We start from the raw sequence: 24156 nt of genomic DNA, 5'->3' as shown, positions 1-24156 counted from the left end.
CTGGCCTTGCTTCACATACCTTACTTTTTCCTCCTGTTTGGAACAAACATCCCTTGGTTTACATGTCACATTTACTTGTTTTTATCTCTTTGCTCTTCTGGTTCTCCTTCCCAGTTTTTACTGTGGGCTTTACTTTCCCTTTAAAGGTTTTTGTCCCAGGGCTCTTTGCCTTTAATCTGTTCCTGTTCCTACTCAGCCTCCTATCCAGGAAAACCCATTCTGCCCTATGCCATCAGATACTACCTGTAAACAAGTAACTTTCAGATTTTTATCTACAACCCAAATCTTCCCTGAGTGGCATACCCTCACATGTACCTATTTGCTATATATACATCACCTCCTAGATAGTCAATGAGTATCTTGATTCTACTTCATTAAAGTGACCTTATCATCTTTATCTTTCTCTCAAATCCTCTCTCCCTCCAGTAATCATTACCATTCATCTGATTGCACCCTCCCAAAAACATTGGGGGACACATTCTGAATTTTCTTTTCCCTCCAGATTCATAGTCCATCAGCCTCTAAACTGTGTCCTTCTATCTCCTAAATATTCTTCAGTATGCTAAGAAAGACAGAAGGTGTAGAAGAAAAGGAACACAGACTTCTTTCCCTTACATTTTCAAATCCCTTTTTCTGAATTGGTTTTCTTTTTAGCAAGAAACGGTTTATATTTGGATCTTTAATTCCTCTCAGGTTTTTGCTATAATAATAATCTTCCATTTGTTACATGAGAACAGTATAATTTTAAGAAGTACCTTCCAAATTCCATCGTTTTATTTTATTTTTACCCTTTTTTTTTTAACATCCTGGGAAAAAATTTTCCCAATGCTTTTCCTAACTGCATGCATAACCACTTAATATATAGCTTTCAATGTCTTAAAAATAAGTACTCTTCTGACCAAACTGACCTCCCACCATGCATGGAAGACATGGGTGTGAACCAGAGGCTCATCCCAAGTGTATAAGGGTTAGTGGTGGTTATAGTTCTCTCCCTATCCTCCTACTTGCCCCCCAGTCCATTTTTATAGGATGAAAAGATAGAGCAAAGGAGACCCAGTTTATTATTTAAATTGGTTTCATTATTTTTAAAAAGTCTTTTATCTATACAGACACACAGAGAAACAAAAAATAATAATGTATGACATTCCAGAGTGGCAAGGAAAAGGTTAGAGAAAATAAAATATTCTTTTAGTTTATGATACTTAATTTCATCATGTTGGGTTATGAGGTATGGTCTTGTGGTCTATGAACATAGGGTAAGAAATCGGGAAACTCTCTTAACTAATACTGGTTCTAAAAACCAACTCTGTGGGTGGCCGTGGACAAATTGCCTGATACCTCCATTTCACTTACCTCATGACTTTTAGTAGACATGGAGATCATTAATTTGAGTGACAATTCAACTAAATAAATAATACCCGATGTTTAGTCAGGAATCTAAGAAATGCTGATTTCTTTAGAATCATAATATATTTAATTTGTTATTGATAGGTCACCTCAAATACCACAAAATGAATGGGACGGTGAATACCATGCAATACTCATTAAAAACATCCCCCAATGCTGGAGGAAACTCCCTAGCATTAAATGGCTTCTTTTGCGGTAGAAAACTTTTATTTCAGAGAATAGACATCGATGTGCATTTTATTAGATGCTGTCGTTTTCTTGAGCTATTTGAAAAAGCTTGAGTTTTGCAGTCCAGCATTTCTGAGGGCAACATATGATCTGCTCAATACAGTATCTTCTAAAGCCAGATGAGTGCCTTCCAGTAAGTACATTAGCATTCAATGTGTTATATTTTACCAGAGGTGAAACATTTATACTCTAAAAACTCTTACCCAAGGGACCAAGAGAATGCCAAAAATCTCAACCACCACACATAGCATGGAAATCAGATCATGTGTCAAATGTAATCAACCTCAGTTTGCAATTCTGTCGCATACATGAATCATGGGTATGTAAAGGAGCTCTCCTTTTGTGATTATGACTAATTTGTGTAATTCATCACTTCAGTATTGCTTTTTTTTTCCACCTCTCCCTGTATTTTTCTTACTGTTCATGGGATATATTTAATTGAAGTCGTTTGTGTTAGATTATCTGACCTCAAACATGGAATTTTGGACTTTTGAATATTTGGGATTGTGTAGTTGATAAAAGTAACCCTCATTTTTATTGGGTTAATATGTAGAAATGGAATTGCTGGGCATATGTTTGCTGTAAAATTGCCAGTTTTCCAAGGGGATGAACTAATTTTTTATTCCCACCTGCATCGTTTGAGAGTTCCAATTGCTCTACACCTTCACCATAATTGGTAGTCAGTTATTTTAATTGTAGCATTATGATGAATATGTAGTAGTATTAAATTTTGGTATTAATCTGTGTTTCCTAGATGATTAATGATTGAACACATTTTCATATCCCTATTGGTTATTTGAATATACTGCTTTCTGAAGTTCTTGTTGAAGCCTTTTGCCTTCTTTTCTGTTGTGTTGTCTGTTTTACTTACTGATATATAGGTATTCTCTCTCGCTCTCATATATATATGTATGTATATATATATGTGTGTGTGTGTGGGGGGTGTGTGTGTGTATATATATACATATATATATATATATATAATGTATTTTGTCAGATATATGTATATTGTAAATATTTTCGCCCAGTCTGTGGCTTGTGGTTTTACTATGACATTGGTGAATTTGAATAAAAGAGAATTTTTCATATAAGTGTAATTCTCAATCTTTTTTTAATTGTGAGTGCTGTTTATATCCTTCTTAATGAATGGTTGTCCACCCTAAGATCTTCAAAATAGTCTCCTATGTTTTATCCTAGAAACCTTATTGTTTAACCTTTTATGTTTAGATTTTGATGGTTCTTGAATAGCTTTTTCTATATGGTATTACATAGGAATTAAGGTTAATTTCTTTTCATATGAACCCAGAACCATTTATTGACAAGATCACCCTTTATACATTGAATTTAAATAGTGTTTTATCAAGAACAGGTTAGTATTTTTTTGAGTGGGTCTATTTTTGGACTTTTTAATTTGTTTCATTGGTTTACTTATCTATTATAGCTCATTTCTCACTGTCTTCCTTATTATTAGCTTCACAATAACTTTTTTATTTTACTAGTTTTAGTTTCATTGTCAGAACATCATTGCAAGTTTAAAAATACAGATTTTATTAAAATATTTCTGACGTAGAATATTGATCTCTCATCATTATCAGATAGACTCCTATCAAATAATTTGGGGCAAAGAAAGATACAAATGGAAGAAAATTAGCGGAATATAGGGTCCCTAAGATTACAAAATAACAGTGGCAGTTCTTAATTTTGAATTATTAGTTTCTAATAATTCAGTTGTAGCAAACAGATCACTGATTCTCCACCATGGACATGAATCTCTGTTTCTATTAGAAGCCTTTTTGCTTTCTGTTTTTTAAAATTTTGTTTTATTTTATATTCATTTTATTGTTTAACATTTTTTTATTTTTAAATTTTTTCCCAGTTTTATTAACAAATAATTGACATACATCACTGTATAAGTATAAGGCTTATAGCATGATGGTTTGATTTTCATATATCATAACTTTGATATTTGATAGTATGCCCGTCCAGTTTAGTTTTTTTTCTTCAATTTGCCTGGGCTATATTAAGTCCTTGCATTTCTGTTTCCATTTTAGAATGAAGTTGTTAGCTGGCATAAAGTAATCTGCTAAGATTTTGATCAGAATTACATTAGTTTGGGAGAGAATTGACATTTTATCAATATTGAGTCTTCCAGTCAATATACATGGTATATCCCTTCAGTTATTTTTGTCTTCTTTATTTTCTCTCACCAATGTTTTGTAGTGTTCAAGGAAGAGGTGTTGCACTGTTTTTACATATATGTTATAATATTACATTAATATTTTAAAAGTCTTTGGCTTTGTTGATTTGTTTTTCTGTCGTGTGCTTACTTTATAGCTAATTGACTTCTGCTCCTATAGTTATTTCTTTTCCTCTAATTTCTTTGAGTTTAATATACTTTTATTTTCATTAGCTTCTTGAAATGAAATATTGGATCGATAATTTTCAATATTTTTATTTATTAAAATATTCACTACAAAATTCTTTCTGCAGTTTTTTTTCTTCTATTTGGAATGATTTCCTTATACCTGAAAGACCTAGTTTTCATTTCTTTAGCATAGGTCTGCAGTGAAGAATTTTCCCATCCTCTGTTTCTGAGGACATCTTTATTGCACCTTCATTTTTACTTAATAATGTCTACTTTTTATTCAGATTTTCTTTGTTTTTATCTAATGTTCTTTTTCTGTTCCAGGATCCCATTGAGGATATCATATTATATTCCATTGTCATGTCTCCTTAGGTTCCTTTAGACTGTGAAAGTTTTTAAGACTTTCCATATTTTGTATGACCTTGATAGTTTTAAGGAGTACTAGTCAGTTATTTTGTAGACTGTCCTTTAAACTGGGTTTGTCTGATGTTTTTCTCGTGGTTAATCAGAGTTTATAAGGTTTTGGAAAGAAGACCAGAGGTAATACTATTCTCATCACATCATGTCAAAGATAACTTGCTATTAATGTGACTCTTCTCTGATGTTCTTAACCTTGATCATCTGACTGAGGTAGTATTTGTCAGATTTCTCCATTGTAAAGTTCTTACTCTCCTCCCCTCTTTCCAAGCTTTGCTCCTTAAAAAGATATCACTATGCACATTCCGCATTTAAGTGGTGGGGTGCTTACCTCCACCTCCTTGAAGGAGGTATATCTCTATAAATTATTTGGAACTTTTTCCATATGGGAGGTTTGTCCTATCCTATCCTATCCTATCCTATCCTATCCTATCCTATCCTATCCTATCCTATCCTATCCTATCCTAATCACTTATTTATGTCAATATGGACTCAAGGGTATTCATTTTATACTTTGGGCTATAATCTAATACTATCTTATTTATTTTGTTGCTCAAATCGTTGCAGCTTTGACTATTGGGGGTTCTTTCACTTGGCTCCTGTGTACCTTTGACATACCCTCTTCTGTGTGTGTGTGTGTGTGTGTGTGTATACTGCCTTACTTTCTGGCACTATAAAATGCTCCAGGCTTATCTCATGCCCTAGTCCTAGAATCAGTCATTTTTTTTTTCAAGGAACATTTGTTCCTTTCATTAGAGAGTAGTATTATAAACTAAGATAAGGACATTAGGTGTGCTTATTGATACTAAAATGTTATTGCTTTTAGACCTCTCAGCAGACAGGACTAGGAAATATCTGTGTGTAAACTAACCTGTGTATACAAACATATCTATAATTATTTCTCTATCATCTATCTATCATCATCTACCAACCTATCATCTATCTATCTATCTAATCTATCAATTTATCTATTATTATCTATCATTATCTATGTCTGCATCTATATTAAGCTAAACATCAGTTCATACTGATGTCTTCAACTCTAATCAAGCACCGCATGGTTCATTTTATCCTCTCCCTCTTCCTTATTTGTGAAATCTCATTGCAACAGTGAGAAACCTGGCTCCCATCATCTGCTTTTCACATACTTATTTGTTCAATTCCAGTATACATGTACGAGGTATGATCAAACAATAAGTGAATGTTTAAATTAAAAAAAATTATTATAGTAAAAGACACATTGCCATTAATCCCCCTCAAAATACTCCCCTCTCACTTCGAACATACTTATCCCATTGTTCTTGCCACTTTCTGGATGCAGTTCTGGAAGTCCTCTTTCGTGTGCTGTCCTAGTTGTCTTGATGTCCTGAATCATTTTGACTTTGGGGAAGAGCCAGAAGTTGCATAGTTCCAGATTTGGTTAATAAAGTGGATGAGGACACACTGTAATATTTTTATTTGACAGAAATTGCTGTATCAGAAGTGATGTGTGACATCGAACATCATCATGATGGAAGATGATTTACGGCACACTTCAAAACACACCTTCTCTCAACCGTAGCTCACACCCGACTGACTGCACCGATCAAGTTGAAACTTGTCACACACTGTTACTAAGGTTCAACGCGCTGTTTCCCATATTGAAGATCCCTGCCTTTCTATTGGATGGCACTGGGCAGCAGCATTCACCATATGTTTTGCTCACAACGGAAAGGCTGTGTCACATATTGCTTCTGGTATGGCAATTTCTGTCAAATAAAAATATTATAGTGTGTCCTCATCCACCTTATTCACCAGATCTGACACATGCAACTTCTGGCTCTGTCCCAAAGTAAAAATGTCCATGAAAGTTAAACATTTTGAATCAATTCAGGATGTCAAGGCAGCCATGACAGCACAACTAAAGACATTCATGAAAGAGGACTTCCAGAACTGCAGATCTGGCAATGTGTCTTTTACTGTAATATATATATATATGTATATGTATGTATATATATATATATGTATATACTGTATGTATATACTGTATGTATATACTGTAATATATATATATATATATACATATGTATGTATATATGTATATATGGTTAATTTAAACATTCACCACAGTATTTGATTACAACTTGTATAGCATTTTCAGAATTGTGAATTGTTAAACCTTACTTTTTGGAAAAAGTTTACCAACTAGAGTATCTATATTTCCTTTTTTTTTTTTTTTTTTCAGTCTTACAGTCTCCCCTGTTTCCAAAGTTATTTAGGTCAGTACCTTTTTTCTCACCACTTTTTTATACTTGGAATATGGTTAGATTCTTTTGTCACAGTCTGCTTTCCTTTCTTGTGGCCCCCAATCCTCCATTTGATTTTTTTCGATTTGTAAGCATAAAGGTTCTCTCATTGTGATATAAGTACTATGAGTTTAGAAAAATGCTTAAAGTTGTATCAACGACTATAGTACCAGATGGAATAATTTCAAGACGCAAACTTATTCTTTGGGTCTCACCTACTTTAAGCCTTACCCTTGTCAAACCCCTGGCAATCACTAATCTGCTTTTCACTGATCAGTTTTTCATTTTTTTCCTTTTACATAATGTAATGTAAATGGAACTACAGAGTATGTAGCCTGTTCATTTTGGTGTTTTTCATTTAGAAGTATGCATTTAATATTAATTCATGTTGTTAAATATCAATAGTTTATTTTTTCTTATCACTGAATAGTATTTCATGCTACAGATGCAGTGCAGTTTATCCATTCACCTCTTGAAGGGTATCTGGGCTGTTACTCATTTTTAACAATTATGAATAAAACTGCTATAAGTGTACATGTTGAGGTTTATGTATGGGCATAACTTTTCAAAGCAGTTGGGTAAGTACTTAGGAACACAAATGCTGGAGCGTATGGTCAGACTATGATTAGCTTTATAAGAAACTGCCAAACAATCTTTCAAAGTGGCTGTACTATTTTGCAGTCCTACCAGTAATGAACGGCAGTTCCTATTACTGGGCATCTTGGCCAACAATTTTTATTGTCAGTGTTTTGAATTGTAGCCATTCTAGTAGGTGTGTAGTGATATTGCATTATGGTTTGAATTTGCTATTCCCTACTTACAAATAATGGGCAATTTTCCATATTCTTATTTGCACTCAATATATCTTTTTTTGATAAGGTGTTCAAATCTTTTACCCATTTTTAATTAGGTTGCTTGTTTTCATATTGTTGAGTTCTTTGTTTTGGACACAAGTCACTTATCTTACATATGATTTGTAAACATTTTCTCTCACTGTCTGTGACAGAAAAGTTTTTAATTTTAAATAGTCCAACTATTCAATTTTGTTTTGTTGATCAATTCTTGTATTACATCTAAAAACTCATCACCCAAACCCAAGAAGATCACACATATTTTCCCTGTGTTTCCTTTCAGAAGTTTTATAGCTTTAGATTGTATTTGCCTTTAGTTTTAAAGGATATTTTCAATGGGCAAGGATTTTTTTGGGTAGTTTTAAATTGTTTTGATTATTCATAGACTTTTGTTCTATTCTTCTCCCATTTCCATTGATTTTATTGAAAGCCCCAGGGTAAGTCTTATAGCTGTTCTTTTGCAGGTAATGTGTCTCTTCTCTAATTTTAAGTTCCTTTTTTTTTTTTTTTTTGTAGTTTAGCTATAATCTATGTCTTACATTTATTTACTGTATTTCTACTGCTATAGGTACCCTAAGCTTTTTGGGTTGATTTCTTTTCTCAGTTTAAGAAAATGCTCAGCCATTTTCACTTTAAATATTGCTTCTGCCCATTTTCTTTCTCCATCCCTTCTTACTCCAACATATCTCACATGTTTCTTATAAAATTTTATGAGATTTTGATTGATTTTTTTCTGTACTTCAGTTTGGGAGTTACCTATTGACCTGTATCCAGTTTATTAACCTTTTTTTTTTTTTAGGTTGTTCATCTGTTTTTGTAAACTTCCAATGAGTTGTTAATTTCAGATATTATATTTTTCAGTTTTGTGTTTGATATTTTTATAGATGACAACTTTTTGCTATAATTTTTTTATTTTTATATACTTTGAAAATCATTTCCTATATTTTTAAAGCACATTAATGTCTTAGGTTGATTTTCCTATAAGCAGAGCCTGAGATAGAGATTCTTATGCACATGATTTATTTGCGGAGTGCATCAAAGTGTAAGTTGGGAGGGAGTGATAGAAGTAAGACTGGGAAATAAAAGAAAGCTGGGCAACAAATTGAGTTCTGCTGAAATCGACCTTCTTCTGGACCACAGGGAGATATGGAACATCTAATGACAACACAGATTTGTCTCACTTTAATACAATGGACCCAGCCTTTTGTATCCATGTTTCAGCCAGTCACTGGTTTTTGACCATCACTTAGCAGAGAATATAATTGTCGCGTCCTGCGCAACACAGGCAGGGAGCGAACGAGAAGGGGCGGTGAAAGGTTAAGAAAGTAAGACACAGAAATCAAGAAAGTTATGAAATAGGGGCCAAGGGTCTCACCCCCTCAAAGGACTGAGAGCCCCGAATCGGCTGCCTTGTGGCTTTTATTGATGCACACACAGAAAGCAACATTGTTTTCTCCAAGGTCTGTGAATTTCACACATTATACTAAGAAACTGATTTGAACTAATCACCCTTGCCTGCAAACAGCTGGACCATCAGTTTTGGGATGTACCTCCCCAAGGGACAAAACCTTTATGCTGAAACTTACTGAAATGGATAGATGGAGAACTGATGTTATCACACCATTGAATCTCTTCCCAAGCAGGTTGTGGGAAGGACTGCAGCCACAAAGGCAGAAGCTCTCCTTAACGGGGGGAAGGTGGGGGTCTATGCCCACCTCTATCAACCCTGTGGGTTCTCCTGTTGGTCCCCACTAGACTGCGCCTGGCTTGAGTTGTCCCCACCGTGGGGAATCTTACTCCTCATTGGCTGACCAGCCATCTTTCTGGGGCCAAACAGGGAGACATAAGGTGTAAGCACAAAGGGGAAGCAAAGTCCCTGAAAGGATTAGTCTCACAGACTCTCCTTTCTTTAGGGGCAGGTACGTGGGGACACACAGGTAAGCTGCTGCGTGACAACATATAATCACTTATCATTTCTGGCCACGGAACTCTTAGCAGCCAAGGGCAATTTTCAGAAGAAGGGAGTTGTGAGATGTTAGCAGCTAACACAGCAGCTGAAGGATGCATGATCTGTAATAGAGAAGACATATTAGATCTTTTCCTGTGTCACATATCTCTCATCTTCTTTCATGAATTTTCCATTCTTTTGTTTCTCTATGATTCAGTCTTATATTTTGAATTGACTTATCATCATCAGCTGTGTCAAATCTGTGGTTGATCCTGTCCATTTATTCTTAATTTCAATGAATATATTTTTTTAATCCTACGGCAACAAACCAAATATCCCACCGCAAGAAGAATATTTACTGATAATCCTTTTAGATTTTGGTTCTCAGGAGAGATGTTCCATCTAATAATGTATTTTCTTGAACATATCAATCACAATTATTTTAAAGAACATGGCTGATAATACCAACATTTGAATTACTTTTGTCCTGTGCCTGCCCTGCCCCCTGCTCCCACCACTGCAATATCAGTCTTGTTCCTTGTGTGCTGGTTCATTTTTCATTGAGGACCACGTGTTATTATACAAAATTATATAAATTACAGATGGTGTTATTCTCATCTAGAGACAATTCATCTTAACTTTTTAGCGTCAGTTAGTTTAGGGTCAGATCATCTCAAATTAAGGTTTAGCCTTTGTGAGGACTTCTCTATTTCTTGTTTACCTTAATTCCGAGGTATATTTCTTCAACATTCCCAACTGAGAGTCTGTATGTGTACCAGAACTTGTCTTTGAGGAAAACAAAACTTCATTTTTGTCTTCCCCAAGCTCTGTGAATACCAAAGGACCTATTTAGCTTTTCGATAAAAACTAGCCATTTTTACTCAGCTTGTTGTGCTTAGGAATCAGCGATGGAATAAGGACAAAAAGCAGTGAACAGAGTCAGTTTTCCTTCTAGGCACCTCCCTTCTGGCTCAATTTTGGCTCCTTAAAATTTACTTTAGAAATGCTGACCTCCACGTTTCATCTCCCTCAGCCCTGTGACACTGCTCAGCTCTGCTCAGCTGCTGCTCTCTGCTCAGCTCTCCTCTTGGCTCATCAGCTTTATCCCTTGCTCCAATTATTATGGACACTTTGGCTTCCAGTGAAAGGGACTCAAAATGTTGACTTCATCTTAGTGAGCTTTCCTTCTGTCTGAAATCTTGGGCCTTCAAATACTGCCTGTTTTAATTACCTTCAAATGGGTGTTTTTATACTTTAGTTTTTTGTTGTTGTTGTTTTTCCGGTTATTTTTGGTGGGATGTTTGGTTTGTTACAAGCTTTGTCTCAGTAAGAGGAAGTCTAGAGTTCTTTGAACAGTAAGTTTATCCCATTTGTACAAATAGATATGATAAATAAGTTTAGACTTATTTCTATTATTTTACATAATAATGTGCTATCTTAATTTCTTAACTCTTTAAAATAAATCTTTCTTTTTTTTCTTCTTTTTTGTTTTAATTATGTGCTTTTCTTCTGATAATTTGGACATTATGTATTTTTATTCTACTGATTGCCATATATAATATATATACACACACACATCACTGAATTCTCTATTTCTGTAGAAGTAAACTCTGACCTACAATGATCAAGGATAGACTTAATTTAATTCCATTTCTTTCCTCCTCCATAAACATTATTTATTTTAGTCGATAAACTCATTGCTATTGGTGTTAACTATACACTTTTAAAAACAAAATCATTTTGGCTATGACACATTATACTCAATTTTGAAAATATGTATTCTGCGAAATTGCTTTCTAGAAAGTACAAGACTTCTGGGAAGAATAGGGTTAGAAGAAGGTAACCCAAACCAATTCAAACAAGAGGACTAACAAAAACAGTAATTAGTTCCAATGAAATAACAGAGCATACAGCTCAGTGTAACTAGAGACTGACAGTTGATATTTAAAATACCCAAAACAATGAAATACAAATGGTGTTAGCACTTTAATTAGAGCTGGCCTGATGGACACTGATACAATCCAGTTGGAGATGGAGTTCTCAGCCAGTCGCCTTGCCACATGGTATACCTAGGAAGCAGTGCAACCTGCCACAAGATGACAACATGTACCTTTTTGGGTGTTGATGCGCGTTTTAATTTTCTTCAAAAATGTGTAAGTGTTCCTCCTACTAGTAAGGTATCTGAGGGCTTTTATCCTTCTACTGAAATTTTAAATTATACTGTCGTAATTATACTCGTGTGTACAAAATCAGTTATGAGATAAGTGATTTCCACATATTGGTATCATTCCTTTGTGAATAATCTATGAACTGACTTACACTACAAAGCATGCACTGTAGCAGAAAAACTGTACTTAGATCACTACTGCTTGTATTGTCAGCTTTAAATGTGGTCTTTTGACCTCGGCTATAAAAAAACAAAACAAAAAAAACGAAAAAAAAGGAAATCAGCCTACTTCCTATTATCTCTCACTTCCCTTAAAAATTTTCCCTTAAATTCTCATAACAATATTTTCATTATGTTATACAGCCATAATTTTCCCTTTGGTTTTTGTTTTATTCCTTATACCTCTATTTTCCTGTGGATTTCTTGGTTGACTCAACTCGGTCTTTCTGTCTTCTAGTAGATTCTCTATTAGAAACTTATGGAAACTTATCTTCCCTGTATTCTTCCAAGTGCAAAACAGTTCAACTTTCTGTTTGAAAAATAGTTTGTGTATAAAATTCTAAAATCATCCTTTTTTTTTCTTGAGGATTTTATAGTCATTGATTGTTTCCACTCTCTTCTACCTTCTAGATTTGTTTCTTCTTGTAGGAAAATGTGAGGCCAGCTTATTCTAATTCAACTTGTCACAGGTTGAATTTGTGCTGACCTGTCATAGCTTGCGTCTTGATTTTTCTTTACTTCAATGACTAAAAAATTATATCTTTCCCTTTAAAGACCAGTATTTTTGTAGACTATATTTCACTTTCACTATGCCAGTCTTTTATGTTATTTCAATCTATAGATACGTGACTTCTTTTCTGTAAGGTGTTCTTGAATTATAATTAAGATTTTCTTTTCCATTATTTTTAAGTCTGTTCTTCACTGATACCAATTGTTATATTAGATCTTCGCTTGTTTCCCAAATCATATTCTCATTGTTCTTCTAATCTTTTAAAACTCTTTTTCCATTGACTTTCATTTTGCTTGCTTTCCTCAATTCTGTCTTTTATATTTATTACACTATTGTTAATAGTGTTTATTCTACTAATTTTACCATGGTTTTTTCAATAATGTTTTTTATTTGATCAATTTCTTTCTTTTGTTTGGCATCTTCATTTTTTGCTTCTGTCATTTTAATCCATATTCTCTTTTATATCTTTCATTTCTAATATTGTTTGATAAAGATGACTATATTGTACTTTAAAATTCCTGGTTATCTATTCGCTTACAGAATTCATCTGCTTTGTGATACATTTTTCTATTCTTCATTGAAGTCTTTCATTTATATTTTCTGTTTTTTTCTTAATTATTTTCTATGTTTTCATAGAGACTCTCCTTGTTCTTTTTTGATTATCCCCTATCTTTGAGTAGCATGAGTGTTTCTGAACCAACTACTTATAAGTGGTTTATTTATGAAAAGGACCAGGTTTATATACGCGCTAGCAGGTATTCTCTATATGACAAGATTACATGTAAGTTCTATTTGCTTTTGATTTTCCCATGTTGTTGTAGATCATCTTGATGCTCGCAATATAATATCTGCATTGCTGACATATATTCATATTTTATTCCACAGTTATTAGCTCAGGTATATACTCATCAGAAAAGTATGCATGTTTCTCCAAGAGATACAAAAGATGCAAAAAAGATGCAAGAGATATAAAAGAGATACGAGAGATATAAAGGTATTCATAGCAACATTATTTATAATAATCTTTAAATGAAAACAATCCATATGGCTATGATAAATAAATTGTTATATAGTTATAATGGTACGCTTGATAGCAATGAAAATGAATAAACTACAAGTACATATATACAACCAATTAATAACCTCACAAACATAAGTTTGAATAAAAGAAGGCAAACACAAAAACTATATATTGGATATTTTATCCAGATAAAGTTCGAAAACAGGCAAAACTAAGCTAGAATATTAAAAGTCAAGGAAGTGGTTACCTTCAGAAAGGAGATGGATACCTTTGGGAAGGAAATGCTAGTTATTCTCAGGGATATGTGGGGTTTTCTGGGGGGCATTGGCAGTTTGGGCTCTCTTGACCTGCTTGGTAGTTATATAGCTTATAATTTTCTGATAGTTCATTCAGCTGTAATTTATGTCTTGTGTAGTTTTCCATATGTGTATTATATTTTCAATTTTTTTAAAAAATTAAAAATGAATTGATGGCTTACTATATATAATAAGACAGGAAACTATAACTACTTTACAAGATCTCCTTTCCCCAATAGTTCATAATACAAATAAGAACAAAAGTAATAAGAAAATTACTGATAAATAAAAGATGATTCTGGAGCAACATAGTTGGAGTAAGGCTGCTAACTTGTTCCCCTAGTTAACACTCCCCTCTATCTCAAAAACTTTACCTGTAGGCCAAGAAAATATAGAGAATGTGCTTTAAGTCTCTCAAGGCTGAAATCGGCCAACAGTAATATTCTCATCTTTTGTCTTTTCTCACCGATAAGTAATGGATCATAGTAAACAAACAAAGACAAATCAAAAACAAAAGAAAAAACGCACACAAAAAAATCAAATCAGGTTTGAGTGCCTACTGTGTGACAGACATTGTTCCAAATACTTTAAATAAATTATCTCATTTATCCCTTATAATAAACTTATGCTGGTACCATTATTATTCCACTTTTACAGATGAGAAAACTAAGGCAAAGAGTTTGAGTAAATTAGTAAAAACCATGAGGCTATTAGATGGCAGAAATTTGATTTGAACTCAGCCAATTTGATTCTACAGCCTACAATTGTAATCAGTACATTGTATATTGAAATAATCAACAAGATTGACTATTGGATAAAAGTAAATGTTCTAGAACTAGATACTATATGAGATCTGACAATTAAAGTCACAAACTTGTTACAACAATGTTGCTGACCTTTTTTATATCAGAGGGATTATTCATTATGAATTTGCATCCACTGAACAAAGAGCTAACCAAATTTACTATTTGGAAGTACTGTAAAGGCTGCCTGAAAAAGTTAGACGACCTGAGCTTTGCTCCAACAATTCATGGCTCTTGCATCACAACAATGCACCAGCTCACACGGCACTGTCTGTAAGGGAGTTTTTAGCCAATAAACAAATCACTGTATTGGAACACCCTCCCTACTCACCTGATCTGGCCCCCAATGACTTCTTTCTTTACCTGAAGATAAAGGAAATATTGAAAGGAAGATATTTTGATGACATTCAGCTCTGATGGCCATTCCAGAAAAAGAGTTCCAAAATTGCTTTGAAGGGTGGATTAGGTGCATAGCTTCCTAAGGGAAGTACGTCAAAGGTGACCGTAGTGATATTCAGCAATGAGGTATGTAGCACTTTTTCTAGGATGAGTTTGCAAACTTAATTGTCTGACCTCGTATTTGATGAAGGGCATTCCTCTACTGGAATTTAATACCCTCACAAATAGGAATAGTGCCTGGTACAAGACATTTAACAGAACCTCTGAAATGAAAAAGAAGGCCAGGAAGTGTTAACACTTCCTGCACAACTTCCCCTGAGCTCTTCCCTGTTCAGCTGTGTCTCCAAGATATAAAGTAAATGAACAGAACATGAAATACCCAGCCCTTAAATTTTGGCTCACCAGGAAATACAAATTATTGTCAGATAAATGACAGTTAGGAAGTCACCTATTATGTCAGAGAAATAGAACATCAGAACAGTCAGTTCTGTGCAAGAAGAAGAAAATAACATGGCAGCTATGTAAACATACCATTGTTTGTACATTGTATGAAAGAGTTTAAAAACTCAGTCCAGAGACACATTGGAAAACTCTTTGAGGACATCTACTTTGACCCATAATTCCTTTGACCCATGATTATACTCTTAGTCATACACCAAACACAAATGAAACATCATCATGAAACAGATTAAGAATGTTTATAGTAGCACTATTTATAATAAAATCTGAAAAAAGAATCAGTCATCAGTACATGGATAAATTGGTATTATAGCATATAAAGAAATTCGTTATAGCAAGAAGAAATGAACATAATACTTGTACATGCAGGGCAATAGATGAATCTCACAAACAGTGAGTAAAAGAAGCCAGACCCTATCTATATGAATTTCAAAAGCGGACAAAACCAACCTACAGTGATTGAAATTGGGAAGGCAGTTACTTCAAATATGGTAGTGATTAGAAGTGAGTTTTATGGATTGCTGGTAACTTTTTATTTCTCGATCTTTTGGTGGTTACATGGTTGGTGAATTTTGAAGAATCATCAAGTGGTATACTTATTACTTGTATACTTTTCAGTACATATTTTATACTTCAATAAAAGTGTACTTTAAACAAAAGCACTAAACAGATACAAAGACATTTCATTATGATAAAATGCACAATTTTTTAAAAGGTCACAAATTTGTATGCAACCAAGTGCGAGAGCAAATAAATGAATAAAAGAAAACTGTAATGTAAGGAAACTGACAAAATACAATTATAGAAAATGCTTCATCTATTATATAAATTACTGTATCAAAATTGAATGGATCTAAGAAATACTATCTTTTATGGTAAATAAATATTTATATGGTGCTTAAAATTTCTCCATATTTATTAAATGTGTCTTCCTATTCCCACCAAGTAGAACTAAATTTAACTATTCTCATTAAAATAACATATATAATATCCAATTTTACACAAATAATTTTGTTTATCCATCCATTTATCCACCCATCCTCTATTAATATTGTATATATGTGTAAGATAGTTATTCCTAGATAACTTTTTTCAACTTGCTTTTTAGTACTTTTTTTGTATTGCTTAAATTCTTTTACATTTGGAAGTGTTTTTTTTTTGTAAAGCAAAGTAATTTTCATTTAAAAGAAATCTTTAAAAAACATCAACCTTGAATTATTTGGTAGTTTGATTCAACCAAGTTGGTGAACACATTGTTTTAAAGCATGAATTCACAATTAATTTTAAAACAAAAGCTTATTTTTCTGGCATCAGTTATTTGAAACACATCTTCAAAAAATCAAAATTTTGTTATTGTAACTATTTTTTGGAAATGTTCCTAATTTATCTTTCCTTGTACCTTTTTAAATAAGGTATGACTCCCAATTTAAGAATTGATTGATAGATCACCTAGTGATTATTTAAAAATTTAATTATTAGACAAAACTGTATTTTCCTCAGGGGTTATTGATGTGTGAAGAAATGATTATGCTCACACTAAGTATCCCTAGTCTTCTATTTTATAAAATATTTTTGTGTCTTTTTTTACTTTCTCTTTTTTGGAGCTATTAACTATCATTTCTTGTTTTTGACGAAGTGTCAAATTTCAGGAGTCCTTTACTTTTCTTTATTATTTTATTTTCTGCTTATATTAGAATGTTGTGAGTTTTGAAACTTTATATATTAGAGAATGCATTAAACTAGGGCTCTGTATATATAGACAAGAACCCAGAAAAAGAGAAAATATTTCTTTTGAGAAATTAATATAGATGTTATGAAATCCATACAATAATTTTTTTTACTATTGTTACAGAGAAGAATTATAATCAACAAGATTTATATTGTAATTCCAAAGGTAAAACTGTCTTTTTAAATTAAAATGTCAAACACTACATTTTACTAAAAATACTATTACAATAAATCCTGTATGAAATTTGCATACTTTTTTAGACTTACTTATTATTACTGACTTCTTAAGATTGTATGATATGTTAGTAAACAGTGCCTGTCATATATTAGGTATAAAAATCAGTAATAGTTTAATGATACAGAATTATGTTATTATCAAATTTACCTTTTTGTCATTTTATTCTATACTTTATCACTATATAGATATTAGTTTAAAGCATGTAGTACTATGGTTAAGAATGTAGTTTTAAAGTGGGATCAGTTATCACCAATAGCTTTTTTCCCCCAATCAATTTGAATTGTGTCTACTTTTAGATTGTGATCTTGAATTAAAACTTTCCTTACATTTGTTTTGTTTATACATACATTTTGATTAGTTATATTGTGCTTTGTTATATTGACTAGCTTCCCAAGCCATTTTTCTCTTCTTGGTTAAAAAAATATTCAAGATGGGGCTCAGTTTGTTGAAGCACGGTGCTTTTAACAACAAGGTTGCCAGTTCGATCCCGACATGGGCCATTGTGAACCGTGCCCTCTACAACCAGATTGAAACAACTACTTGACTTGGAGCTGATGGGTCCTGGAGAAACACAACTTAAAATAAATAAAGCAAAGTTAAAAAAAAATATTCAAGAGCTCTCCTACACTTGTTAATAACTAACCCATAGTTAAGTTTGTTAATAGTTTATACTGGATCATTTGATGACTCAGCATATTTAGAATGTCACCATACTGGTATTTTCAGACTAAACCTGAAAGAAAACAGAAGTTCAGATCTTGAAAATATTCTGAGATGAAGATTTTTTCCCCCTACCAATTTTGACAATGGAAAGATAATCAGGTCATAAAACTATCAACTGTCAGATCATAAAAATTTTGCTTGTAAATATTAACCAATTGAAAATATAGTAAAAGAAAAAAGGGAAAATCCATCAGTAATTAAAAAATTGTCTTCATCGTAAATTGGAAAAAACATTGGAGTTGAAATTTACCATGGAAATCTCTGCTCTAACCCCAGCTTAGATGCCCTTTACAATATAACTGAAATCTTCCCAGTGATATGGAAATTGCTACCAACTAAAACAGCTGATTTAGTTTTACTGTATGGCTAAAATTCATCTGAGTTCTGCATATTGAGTCAAATTTTGCCTCCTGGTAGTAGTACATGATTTGGTTATATTTAGGAAATGTGTCTCCTCTTGAGACACACATAACTGATTTAATTACTCTTGTTATCTTTTAAATATTTAAAGACTGCTTTTACATGTCATCTGAGTCTCCTCCAGTTAAAAAGCAATAGTTGCTCTTTTGTTTCCTAAGAGAAAACAAATTGACTACTCCTTTTCACCTCTGTGCTCCAATTATCTACATTTTATTAAAAAACTAAAAAACTAAAAATGGAACAATAATATTGCAAATGACCAGAGTCAAACAAAGTGATTATATGGAGTATACATAGCCTAGAATTGCATTAATTTTTTAAAGGAAACATTAGGTTTTTGGTCATTTGGGGTCTTCAATAGGTAGAATCTCTATATCTTTTACACCCCAAATGCTGATGGCATGTGCAGCTCATTATGTGTAACTTTTATTTTGTTTTACACATTTTTAATCTAAGATGATATTTATGATTGTTTAATTTTACAAATTAACTCAGCTTTTCTAACTCCTTGAAATATTTTTAAATATTTTTAATTAATTCATTATTTTATTTAGGAAAAAAACTTCCCCCAAACCCTGTATTTAATTCTTATAATAAGTTGGATGCATATGATTCAGTGTATGAACTCTCTTACCACTTTTAGGTAATGTCTATAATTAATATACAATCTGTTTCTTTCCCTCTTCAGGTTATTGATAAAAATATTGAATAGAACTGGGACCAAAAACGAAATATAGGAATTCCAAGAGATCTCCTTTCAGAGTGACATTAATCCATTATTCACAAGCCTTTTGTAAAATCACTCAGCTCAATGCAATTCCATGTATTTGTACTATTCCTAAGTCAATACTTCTCTGTCTGTTCCAAACACTATCAAATGAAATACCTCGCAGAAATTCATTTATATGATGTCTCTATTCTTCCCCTTATTTGTCTTTTTAGTACTTCCTCTAATAAAAGGAAATGAATAACACTGGTTTTGTAGAGTACATTTATAGTGAACGTATAGTGCTTTCTAGATATAACTTCTCTTTATTTTTGCACATAGTCCTGTGTTTAATAATCCATATGATCATTTTCCTGAAATTAATTTAAATGTAATGAGTCAATAGATTCTGATATATTATTTTGCTTTGGAAATCAGAAATCTATTCTCTTGTCTTGGTCACTGGTCCTATGTATGCTACAACTATATCTACAAATTCTCTCATTAATTTGAGATTGTAGCTTTCTGGGAAAAAAACAAACAAACTTGATTTGATTAGTTGTTCTAATGGCTTAATTATCTTGAGTTTTAGTTTTCTCCTACAAATGTTTGTTCCGCTTTCTAGTCTTAAAAGTACGAGTATTCTTGGCAGAGAGCACAAAAGGCAATAGTTTTACAATTTTTTCTATTGTCTTTTGTCATCACCTCATATTTCTTGATCAAAAAGCCTTTTTCATGTGGTTTCTAATATAGCTTCATAACATTCCTCAGACTATACCCCATATTTAATTTCATTTTGGGAGTTAATATATTGATATCATTGTAAGAACTCTCTTTTTAAAATTTAATATTAACAATTATTTAATTACAAAATGATTGAACATTTTCTATATTCAAATTACTATGGTCATAAATATTAAAATATAAGTAATATATAGTTATATACATAGTATTTATCATTAATATCTTACAACTTATTCAGGACAGAAAAGAAATAGTTATACCAATAATGTAAGGATGGTTCAACTTCAGAAACGCATTTATTCTAAAACCCCTTATAAAAAATTACGGGAGAAAAGTACCTATAATTGTCTCAATGAATGCAGAGGAAATTTTTAAATAAAACTATGTATTCATTTAGGTTAGAAAAAAACATGTTTATGCATGTTAGTAAACTTCATTAATATAATTAAGATCTGTCAAAAATTGCAGAAACTATCTAATTTAATGATGAAACATTGGAAGCATTTCAAAGGACAAGAGTTCTAGGCAAAAATAAGATTCATGGATCATTGCTTCTATTAAATATTTTACTGTAGGTCCTAGTTAAAATAATACGAAAAGAAAAAGCAAATGATAGAGAAATTTATTGGAGAAAAGGGTGCTATTGATTGGTAAAGTTATCTACATAGAAGATATAAGAATTTGCAGACAAATGTTAAGAACTGATAAGAGTTCATTGAGATTGTTGTGCAAAACATAAGACCATTAAAAATATATATACATATATATACATGCATATATGTATATATATATCAGAATTCCTGAACACTAGTAATGACAAGAAAATATTATAGATAAATACAGTATTCACATAGCAATTAACGCTGTAAGATATTTTATAGCAAAATTGTAAAATTTTATTGAGGACATTAAAGAAGATCTGAGCAATTACAGAGCTATATTGTGTCTGCAAGTTGAAAGACTGTTCTAAAAATGTCAGTTCTCTTCATATTGATTGTGGATTTAATGTAATGTTATTTACATCACAAAAGGATTTTTATTCAGGAAGGGGATTTAACAAGCTCATCCTAAAAATTTATAAAATAAAGCAAAGAGTGAATAATGGCTAAGGCAATTTTGAAAAAGAAACAATAGATCAGGGTAATTTGTGATCAAGTATCAAGGGTTTTTGTAAGGTTTTCATAATTAAGAAAGTGAGGTTTTGGTTGAGGAATAAACATTAAAACCAATGGAAAAGAAAAGAGGAACAAACCAATACTACTTGGAAAGTTGATTTATGATTGAGAAGGAACTACAAAATTGGTAGGAATATGAACTATTCAATCAATGATGCTGGGAAAACTGATTTTCCAAAAGTAAAAAAAAAAAAAAAAAATTCCATGTCTATCTTATACAATACACAAAATATTGATTCCAGATTATTTAAAAATTAAAGTGAAAAATCACAATATTAAAATTCTAGACAAATATATAGATAATACCTTTGTAATATTTGGTATGGAAGGATTTCTTAAATAAATACAACACAAACTTTAAAAATACTGAGTTAAATAATTTAAAAAATTAAAAAAAGGATGAAAACTATAATAACCATAGTTAAAAGGGAAGCCACAACCAGATGAAAATATTTATAAAATGTACGTCTAAATAAGGATTATTACCCAAAATATACAAAGAATTCTTATTGAAATATTCTTTTGAAAATAGGCAAAAATATATGAGTGGTTAATTCACAAAAGAGATAATCTGGGTAGTTATTAATTACATTAAAAGATGATTAACTTCAATGGCAGGCAGAATTAATAGGTCTGTTAAATTCAAGTGTTGGGAAAGAATGTGGAACTGGAACTTTCTTAAAATTTGACAAATATCATAAAATTGAAGGTTCATATACCCCTATCGTTCCACTTCAAATCTACATGTTTGCTAGAGAAATTTTCGCAAGTGTGTACAGAAAGACACTTACAGTATTTTTCTTGAAAAATACTGTATGTGTATGAAAAATAAAATAAATTGTTAGCAACTAAGATGTCCTTTCAAAGAGAAAAAGTAATTGACTGTGGTCTGTCCTTGTGCTATACTCATATAGTAAATGCAGCACTACAGCAGAGTTTGAATTGAAGAGAGAAGAGTATCACATTCTCAGAGTAAGAGTTTTATGTAATGAGACAAGTATACGTGGAATCAAATCAATTTTCCTACAGTTTATATTCAGATATTAATTAGAAATACTTTTACCTTTTGGTGTTTTGAGTTGAAGTGGAGGTCAGAATTACAACTATTTCATGCAATTGAATACTATACATCAGTTTAAAAATATGCAAAGCATGCAGAGGATCAGGCTAGTGGGCTAGGAAATGCAAAAACCTCTGTAGGACTGCCATATCCCTCCATTTACGTGGAATCACTTCTATGCCATTTAAAAGATTGTTAAAAATCTTCTCCATAAAGACTTTTGCTGGAGTAATTTATAGATTTGTTTTGTTGCATTTTAGAGTCACATTTTGTTTTCTATTATATTTTCTAGGTGGTTACTGAGAGTGCAGAATAACATTTATGTTTGTTGTTAATATTTGTGAATTTACTTTTACCCAGAAAACTTGTTAAGCTATCTGTTCTGAGTCTCTCTGCTGATTCCATTGGATTTCAGAAAATCAATATGTTTGCTTGTATTTGTTCTTATAGAATTTATTGTTCTTTTAACTGCTGTGTATGTAGATATTTCCTAGGGTGTTTTTTTTTTTTTTCATTTTGTATTTTAATATGAACTCTCTCTTTAATTCTCTCCTTATTCCTGAGTTTCATATTTAGTAGTTTTCAGTGATCATAATTAATGGCAAACAAGGTCTTTATTTAAAATCTCAATTTCATCTTTAATAGTAAATGATAATTATGTGGTTGTAGAATTTAAAGTTGACAGCTGTTTTTATCAGTACTAAAAAGCTATTTTTCATTCTCTTCTGTTCTTTCCTATTGCCATAAGAAATTGGTTATTAGTTTTAATGCCATTATTTAATATATAATCTTTCTTTTATCTCAGGCCTGTTTTAACACCTCTTTCTTTTTGATGTTCAGCAGTTTTACTACACCATGTCTAGAAAAGAACTGAGATTTATTTACCTTACTTAGGGCTTATCCTTTAAACTGAGCTATTATCTCATTGCATATTGTCTCTTCTATCATTTACCTCTTTTCTCCTTATGTAATTGTTATCAGAGGTAAGATGATCCTTCCATCCTACCCTCCACATCTCTTAAATTCTTCTTTATGTTTACTATCTCTTAATCATTCTGTGCTTCATTTTGTGTAATTTCCTCAGAACTGTTTTTCCAGTTCATTAGTCCTCCTTTTAACTATGTCTACTGTTTTTTTTAAATTCAATAACCATATCTTTCTTTTGTAGGGTTTGTTGTTGTTTTTCTATTCTTTTTACATCTGTTTCTTCCTATTTCTGAGCTTTGTGTACATGTGTATTTTCTTTTGTGATTTATTTACTTGTGCCTTTGCTTAAAGCATATTTTAAGGTATCTGATTATTTTGCTTCTTAAGTTCTTGGATTTCTAATCCTCCTGGGGTTTTTTTTTTTTTTTTCTCCCTGTTGACTATAGCTCATAATCAATTTTTTAAAATGCGTTTTACATTTTGAATGGTGAACTCATCTTCACTGTAACTTTATCAATGGGAATTGTGTGTGACCTGAATGAATGGTTTACCTCTCTGTAGTGATTTCATATTCTTCCAGGAGTCTTACTGGTATCATCAGCCCAAGATGAATATTTAAATTTATTTCTTGATTTTGGTTTTCCAGAGCATAATGAGATTATAATTTCAAACTTCAAATTGACATGGGGACAGGTACAGAATTCTCAGAGGAGCATTCATTTATTTATTTAATTTGTTTTAGATCATCCAGAATCCTGACAGAAACACTTGCCTGAATATTTCCTTGTGTTGGTGGGCAGAATTTCCCTGGTCCATTCTTACAGTGTGTCTCTTTGGGGATCTTGCCTTTATTCATGCGTTCCACTTACTTATTCAGGGAGGTACAATGGCTCTTCTCTTCTTCACATATAGACTTTAAAACCAAAGTCTTTAGGTTAGAAATATTGACTGCCACTCCTGAACTAACCCTCTTACCCTACATTTTATCACCTGTATTACAGAAACCACTGATTTAGCTAATAGCTGTTGTGTTCAGTTCCCTCTTTTCTTTTTTCCTTC

The sequence above is a fragment of the Rhinolophus sinicus genome, chromosome 2 (genome assembly GCF_057876585.1).
Source record: "Rhinolophus sinicus isolate RSI-liver-muscle chromosome 2, RSI-T2T, whole genome shotgun sequence".
Lineage (NCBI taxonomy): Eukaryota > Metazoa > Chordata > Mammalia > Chiroptera > Rhinolophidae > Rhinolophus > Rhinolophus sinicus.
Note: the sequence above shows the minus strand (reverse complement) of the source record.